This window comes from Xiphophorus couchianus, chromosome 7 (genome assembly GCF_001444195.1).
Source record: "Xiphophorus couchianus chromosome 7, X_couchianus-1.0, whole genome shotgun sequence".
NCBI lineage: Eukaryota > Metazoa > Chordata > Actinopteri > Cyprinodontiformes > Poeciliidae > Xiphophorus > Xiphophorus couchianus.
Window position 1 is genome coordinate 34261072 of NC_040234.1, and position 8873 is coordinate 34269944.

General features: G+C 35.7%; 1 long non-coding RNA gene across 1 annotated transcript; it reads right to left on the reverse strand.

The window, feature by feature from the left end:
* Nucleotides 1-703: 703 nt before the first annotated feature.
* Nucleotides 704-1113, reverse strand: LOC114147774 (uncharacterized). Its single transcript, XR_003596134.1, has 2 exons — nt 1006-1113; nt 704-906 (listed from the first exon to the last, which is right to left on the reverse strand). It is a non-coding gene; the product is annotated as an uncharacterized LOC114147774 (long non-coding RNA).
* Between the last annotated feature and the right edge of the window lie 7760 nt (nt 1114-8873).

Consider the following 8873-nt stretch of genomic DNA (forward strand, 5'->3'; position numbering starts at 1 on the left):
TCAGTTGTGAAATTTCCTCGTTGCCACACATTCCTGAATCAACTTCAATTTTATAATAAAATGGAAGAGATCAGGAATAACAGCAACTCAGTCACTGAGTAAGAGACCAGATGAAATCCCAAAGTGGGATCAGTGGATGAATCAGTTATTCACAGAGTCAATAACTGCAGACCTTTGACTTCATGTGACCTTGACGTTTACTCAACAAGGCAATGAAGTGCAATGCAAAGTGGAGGATGCAGTGGTGTAAAGCCTGTCGCCACCGGACTCTAGAGCAGTGGAGTGGAGACGTGTTTCTGGAATCACAAATCATGCTGCTGTCTGGAAATCCAATGGACACGTCCGGGTTAGACGGTCATCCAGAGAACAGAGAGGACTTTGGTGAGTTTCAGAGAAAAAAAAGACTTAAAAACGCAATACTAAGACTTTTTTTTAATTTACAAATTCATGTTCCAAACTTCCAGGGAAAAGATTGGAGTTCATCACAGCAGTTAAAAAGTTATGCTAACTTAGACAGAACATAATCAGCTCCAAATGCTAACGTTAATCGTGTTTCCTCAGACATTAAATGCAATACGTTCAGCAGTGTGTAAAAGACTTTTCTGGAAGAGAGGACATCTTGATTACTTTGAAAACGTAGACAATAAAGGAGAAAATTAAACAGTCCTCCTCAATATAAGAGACAAAACTCAATTAATTCTGCTGATTTCCACGTCTGTTTTAATTATCACTGCATCAGCAATGATAGAAGATACATGACAGGCTTGCTGTGCAGGTGTGACCTCAGTCCGTCTCGTCTTTGTTTAATTACCGGCAGCATGCGCAGAGCTGTGACTGCTCATCTATTCTCTCACTCCCTCATCACCTCTCTCTTTTGCTGGTTTTGGCAGTAACTCTGCTGCAAGACTGCAGGGGAAAGTGCCAAGGGGTGAAACGGGGCAGATGCGCGTTTCAACACAAATAGCATACGGACATGCTGAATCCACACAAAGAAGACATAATTACTCTGGTGTGAACTTCCTGCACATCTGTTGGAGTCGAGGTAGAGTGCTGCAAACACAGATTCTTCCATCTGATTAGATCCCTGCAGGAAACAGGAGAGGCTCCCTCTGCATTCTCAAGTTTCATTATTTAGCAAGCACACAAGAGAAAAGGTTTTAGTCACAACTCCAAAAATGAGGTCTGATGCTGAAAGTCATAAAGTCAACACACTGACTGGATAAAAGCAGAATTGGGTGAGAAAACAAGAGTCACCCAGACGCAGCCATGGTAGCATTTCAAAAAAAAGAACATATCCGGGCAATTTACTACCAAAGACAAATCGTGAAACCATTTCAGAGAAAACCTAGACGTTACAGGTTAAAATTTAGATTTTATGACAGCATAACTCCAAAAGATTAAACAAGGCTTGTTTGTAAGGGTTGAAGCAGGAAACCTTTTCTTTTTTTAAAGCAAAACTTGTGCTGTTGTCAGTTTCCATTAAGCAATTTGGAATGAAGTTGCTTAATGGAAACAACAATTTAAAAAAAAAAAAACTTTTGTTTTTGATAGAAAGTTTTGCGGTTAAGAAAATATGATTTTTCAGTGGTGGTTTCAAAATTAGTGTATTTTTCAAAACTGCAATGGAAACACTTTTTTCTCATCACAAGAGTCAGGTGATCAACAACAGGAAGCTACTGCTGGTGGAAAAGACAATGAAAATGACAGGAAGTGATCTGAGAATCATGGCTCGTTATGGTTTTAATAACTTATGTGAACAGACTTATTCATATTCGATTTTAATTGCGTTTCTTATCTAATTTGGTTGTATTTTCATTATTAAAGAAAATTATGAAATAAAAATTGTGCCTGGTGCACAAATTTAAATTCTTTATGCATTCTGACTTCAACCTGTATTATCAGTCTACCCTGATAAAAAATATCCCACAACATGAAGGAAGAGCCAGAATAAGAAGGGTAGCTCTACCTTTCTTTCTCTTAACACTCAAATAAGCTAAAAAGGTTGATGACAATATTTTTTTTTTTACACATATCTGTTTGAAAACAGAAATGGATGCAAAATATGGAAAGCGGGAGTGAAAAGAAAAAGTTGCTGATACAATAAAAATGTGACATTTACGAAGCGCAAACCCTGCCCTCTGTTTCATTACCAAGTCATATTTGCCATGCATGGCCAGCTGTTTGCGAATCCGTGATCAAGTACGCAGATGTCAGCCTTTTCTTGAATTTAGATAAACCAACACAGCCTGAAAGAAAATCAGCATCCGTGGCTTCTGACTGTCGTCATGAAGCATCGAGAAACAAAAGAGGAAAAGAGGGACAGAAAAGCGAATTCTAATCAGATGAAACAGAAGAGCAGAAGTGGTAATCAGCTACAAAGGCGGCAGACTCGGTGCGTGCCGTATGCTAACGCACACAAAGGAGCTCATTTATTAACACTACATACAATTTGCACATTTTACAGCTGGTCAGACAGGGATAAGCAAATATTTTTCTCGATGTCGGGGTCGCATTCCCACCAATGAGGGTTTGACTTTCGACAGCCTGAATGCAAACTGGTTCTGAAGGCTTCTGAACACTAGATCACTACAGTTACATTTGGTTTACTGTGCAGCTCTTGTCCTTCACTGAAACATGTTTCGATAGAGAGCCCCTGTGTTTCTTCTCGGAGATCTTAAAGACACGTGAGGACGCAGCAGAGTCAATCTGACATCATGGTTGCTCATTAACGTCATCATGACAATAAAACGCCATGGCCTTTCTGTTCAGGCTGTGGCCATGCTGCAAAAACACAAACTGTTTCCAAGTATTTTGGTCTAGTTTCTAATGCAAATATCTTAGTATGCAAAACTAACTTAAAAGTAACCTGTCAGCAAGATAAAAGAGCTTGTTTTAAGCCAATAATTCTTAAATTATGTCACTTTGGCAGATTTTATTCACATAAAACAGGAAAAATATCTTGTAAGTGAAAAACAAATTTGCAAATGGAACTAGTATTTTTTTAATCTATAAGAATTATAGACATTTTTGCCTAAAAGTTACTTTTAACAAAGAACACCTGAAAAAAGATAAAACTAAGATATTTGCATAAGAAACTATACAGAAATATTGAGTAAGTATTTCTGTGTAGAAATACTTACAATACAATGAATGTATTTCTAGTATTTCCTGTCTAGAAATACAATATTGTATTGTAATAAACAATACAATTGTTTATTAACAGCTCAATACCCTGCAATATCTCTTTAGAGTGGAATTAATCTTGTGTGAAGGATAAAACCAAATCAGAGCTGTACATATGCTTAGGAGGAGCTAAAGTGTCTCAGGGTTTTGCTTATGATTAGGGGGAATATTGAGCAGGAGATTTGGTAGGCAGATTGGTACGGAGTCTGAAAGTGATGCAAATGTTACATCGGTAACCTCATCTATGGTCATGAGCTCTGGGTTGTGACCGAAAGAACGGATACAATCAGCCGACATGTTTCCCCCTCAAAGTGTCTGGGCTCCAGTGCTGGAGAAAGCACTCAAACACTGTACTAAAGAAAAAATACAAATACACAGACAAAAATGTTCTCTAGTAAAAGTTAAAGTTACTGTCAAATCCTCCTTTAATGTTGTGCAGTCTCCCTGCTTGAAAAGGAATGGATACATCTATTTATATATATTAGTTTTTCAGAATATAACATACATCTATTATATTATACATCTATTATATCTATCTATATACATCTATTCTATGCAGATTTATTTTTTAATCAACTGGATTCCAATCAAAGAACCAAGCCGTTTTCTTCATTTTGTTTCTCCTTTTATTTATCAGCATGTCCGGACATTTCTCTGACAGTTGCTTCAGAAGCTGGTAAAAAACCTTAAACAACCACAAAAGAAGAAAAATGAAATAAATTTTACTAACATGTATTATTTAAGTTTACATAAATAAATTTTACTCAGACTGCAAAGAAAATACTAAGCAAACCACTGAGTCAACCAGAGTGAATTTTTCTGGTAACGAAGTGCCACGAAGTAAACGTCAGATTTTTACTTTTGTGTTGAAAGTTTGTTTTTAAATATATTTCCCACCAATGACAAAAAAAAGAAACATTTTCATTTTCTGTAAAATTCAACAGCTGCACACTTTTTAAGTACTAAAATAGTATTTCAAAAGAGCAAAAGAAATCTTGTGTTTTTTGAACAATAACAATCTGTTGCTAAGAGATGAGTGCATTTTCTGGTAACCAATAGCCACGTAGCAAACATCAGATTTTAACTTTTGTGTTGAATGTCTGTTTTTTAATATATTTCCCACCACTGACAAAAAACATTTTTACTTTTCTATAAAATTTACCAGATGCACAATTTTTAACTAGTATTTCAAAAACAGCAGAAGAAATCATATGTTTTTTGAACAATAACAATCTGTTGCTAAGAGATGAGTGCATTTTCTATGAACCAAGTGTCACGTGGTAAATATTAGATTTTTACTTTTGCAATATTACCGTAATTGTTATTGATTTGGTGTTAAGCGATTAGCGTTTTTTGTTTTGTTGTCAAACTGCCACAAAGTAAACATCAGATTTTTACCTTTGTGTTGAATGTCTGTTTTTTAAATATATTTCCCACCAATGACAAAAAAAAAATTTAACTTTTCTGTAAAGTTCAACAACCGCACACTTTTTACATACTAAATAGTATTTCAAAAGAGCAAAGGAAATCTTATGTTTTTTGAACAATAACAATCTGTTGCTAAGAGATGAGTGCATTTTCTGGTAACCAATAGCCACGTAGTAAACATCAGTTTTTAACTTTTGTGTTGAATGTCTGTTTTTTTTATATATATTTCCCACCAATGACAAAAAACATTTTTACTTTTCTGTAAAATTCACCAACTGCACAATTTTTAACTAGTATTTTTTTTTTTTAAAGCATAAGAAATCTTATGTTTTTTGAACAATAACAATCTGTTGCTAAGAGATGAGTGCATTTTCTGGTAACCAAGTGTCACGAGGTAAACATTTGACACATTTCGAGGTAAGCGTTTTAGTTTTGCAAAATTTACCAACTGTAAATGTCTTGAGTCCAAGCAGATAAGCAGCATTTAAAAAGAGTTTATGTTTTATAAACAATAATATTAATTGTTATTAATTTGGTGTTAAAAGATTAGAGTTTTTTTCTGTTGTCGAACTGACACGAAGTAAACATCAGATTTTTTTCCTTTTGTGTTGAATGTCTGTTTTTTAAATATATTTCTCACCAATGACACAGAAACATTTTCACTTTTCTGTAAAATTCACCAACTGCACAATTTTTTAGTAGTAACACAAATGAGCAGAAGAAATCTTATATTTTTGAACAATAACAATCTGTTGCTAAGAGATGAGCTCGTTTTCTAGTAACCAAGTGCTATAAACATCTGATTTTTACTTTTGCAAAATTTACCAACAGTAAATTTATTCTGTCTAAGCACATAAACAGTATTTCAAAAGAGCTTATGTTTTATAAACAATAATATTACATGTTATTATTTTGGTGTAAAGAGATTAGCTTTTTTTATCTCGTAACAAACTGCCACAAAGTAAACATCAGACTTTTACTTTTGTGTTGAATTTTATAAGACATTTACCACCAATGACAAAGAAAAACAACATTTTTACCTTTCTGTAAAATTGACAAACTGCACACTTTTCAAGTACTTCAAAAGAGCAGAGGAAATCTTGTGGGGTTTTTTTAAACAACTGTTTTATTAACAATCTGTTGCTAAGGGAAGTTGTAACCAAGATACACAAAGTAGACATCTGACTTTTACTTTTGCAAAATTTGGTGTTAAGAGATAAACTTAAATTCTCTAACTTTGAAGTGCAATATTTCAAATTCAAATTTACATTTCATATGTCTACTTTTTTGATATCATGAATGTTTATTTTACAAATATATAAATACTTTAAAAATATGTATTTACCTACTTTAAATTATTTAATGTTTAATTAATAGCTTAATTGTTAACTTCATCAAACCCATCAGTTCAAAAAAATCACAATAAAACAATTATTCCAACCATTAAAAGTATCGATTAATATGCAACATTTAACAACTACAGTATAATATTTAAATTCAGACATAGCCGACAACACCGGTGTTAACGAGCCGGTTGCTAGGCTAAAGCTAATCCAGAATGTAGGTAATCCAGTAGAGCGAGCTCATAATAATCCAGTCTGTGCCTTACCGACTGCCTCTCTGCTTGTTTGTAGAAAATAATCCGGTTCTGCGCAGGCCGCCAAACGAACAGATCACCGTTCAAAAGTGAAATCAAAGTCCCGTTTGTTATCGGTTTGTCATCGTCCGTCCCTCTTTATGGTCCGTGTAATACAACGAGTGTTCCACCCATGTTTGATTGTCCATTCTTTTCAGTTAGTCAGAGTTGGGTACTAACTAGTTACATTAACCAATTACATTTACTTGAGTAACATTTTACTAAGCTGTACTTTTTACTTTTACTTGAGTACTGTTATTATGAAGTATCGCTGCTCGTTTTAGAGTAAAATTTCTGGATGCTCCACCTGCTGAATGAAAAACAAACATGGTTTTTACCAAAAATTCACCAGACACAGACACACACACCTGCAGCTTTTTGTTAAGTTTCATAAGTATTTAATTGAAAGAAACTGATTTGGAAAAATTTCTTTTGCCTGATTTAGTTATTTTTTGCTACTTACATGAATTATTATTTTGGTCCGACTGATGACTTAAACATGAAATGATTGATAATTTGATCAGTTACTCAGTACTTGAGTAGACTTTTTACCAAATACTGTTTTACTGGAGTAATTTTTGATGGCTGCTTTTTAGTTTTACGTGACTGAAAATGTGTTGAAGTAGTGCTACTAAAATGTATATTTATTGTCCTTTTTCACTTTATTTCTATTCTTTCTTTTTTTCTTCTCTTCCTCTTTTTCTGATTTAACTTCCTAGTGGTGGTTAGTTATACAGTATTAGACTCAAACAGACATGACTGGTTTTTTCTCCATCAGTGCATTAGGTCTGTGTCCATCAGTCAAAAACAGCTTAAAGGCCGGTGACTTGTCACCTGACGTTGAAGCATCTGCAGCTCAGAGGCGGCCATAATGGCAGCCGGAGGGGAATGAGGGAAGTTGTCCGCTCTGACACGCCGGGCCAATGCAGACCATCTGCTGTGGAGGCCATGGAGATCTGGCTCTGGGCTTGGCTCAGGTTATTCAGCTGAAGTTTTTCTGTTTCATTCAGGTAAAAGCAACACCGAGTCATCTCAGACTGGAGAAAAAAAATAATTGAGCACATTTTAGTCTTTTTTTTTTGGGTACAAAAGGGAGGATATCCCATTTTACTACTCACTACAAATACAGTTTTTATTTATGTTTTACATGTTTGACAATAATTTAAAATGTATTTAGTCTGAAATTGCTCAGCTCAGTATGAGGAACAAAAATGTTGATTATAAACATTATTCTTTGCTGACAAAACACTAAACTAAAACTTTTATTAGTTTGTCATATTTTTGGTTCAAATTTATACTTTATGTAATGCAAAAAAGGTTGTTTTTTTTCTTCCTCTCTTCAGTAAAACATGTTGAACTACTCAACCTTTTCTATCGGTACTTTGTTTTCTTAATTATTAAAAGTCTCAGAGATGCACTAAAATCAGATAGCTCAGTCCTAAAAATAAAAACACATTTAAGCTTCTATAAATGCTTTCTTAAAAATGTCACCCACGAAGGAAAAAAATAACTCAACCGTTTAACAAAAGGGATATGATCATTCTGAAAGTTGCATTCTTAAATGAGCAGGAGGGAGTCCCAGGAGCTTTCAGCAGTTTGATAATCACATGCTGGGATTTCAGCTCCACTTAGCTCGCTTCACACTCGGCACATCAGAGCCACGCTTTTATCTCCATAAAATGTGCTACAACTCAAACTCTTCCTGCGATAACTGCAATGCGATGCCATGAATTTATAGAGCTCTGAGAAGGAACATTTTACCTTTGTCCTCCAAATCTGGGAAAAGCTCCAGAGGAATAACAATGAGAGCCGCGATCCTAAAAGCTGCTGGTTGTATCATCAGTCGAGCCGTCATGGGGATCATTCAGAACCTCGCGCCTCAGCTTGATTTTATTAGCATAAAACTCATTACTTTAATCATCTTTGGCTATTTTCTGCAAACTCAGTATTGGGTTTAAACAAAGCAGGAAAACGGCCTGGTTGTGACATTCTGCTAGCTGTTGCTTACAGGCATCTTGGTTTAAGGCAGCGTTTCTCAATTCCGGTCCTCAGGCCCCCCTGCCCTGCATGTTTTAGGTCAGGCATGTCCAAAGTCCGGCCCGGGGGCCAATCACGGCCCGCGGTCAGATTTCATACGGCCTGCAGCTTCGGTTTTATAATGTATTATTTATGGCCCGCCTGCACCGTGAAACAGAATAAATAAATCATAAAACTTGAAACTGTAATTCCTCCTTTCACCAAATGGTGGCAGCACCACTTTAATACTATCAGTCTGCCTCCGTGCAGCGAACCGCTCTCCACTCATTTCTGCCATGGCCACTGCAAAGAAAACAAGTTTACAGTGAGGGCCGCCGCTTTCAAGAGAGATGGGAATTACAATACTTCTTCACTGAAAATCAAGGCAATTGTGCTTGTCTAATTTGTGAGACGGTTGCCTTGTTTAAGGATTTCAACGTAAAAGTACACTACCAGACTAAACATGCTAACACATACAACAAGCTAACAGGAAGTGACCGTGCTGAAAAAGTGAAGCAGCTCCAAGCTGGACTGGCATCACAACAGCGATTCTTCACGCGGGCCTGTGAGTCAAAAGAAAATACCACCAAAGCAAGCTACGAAGTGGCCA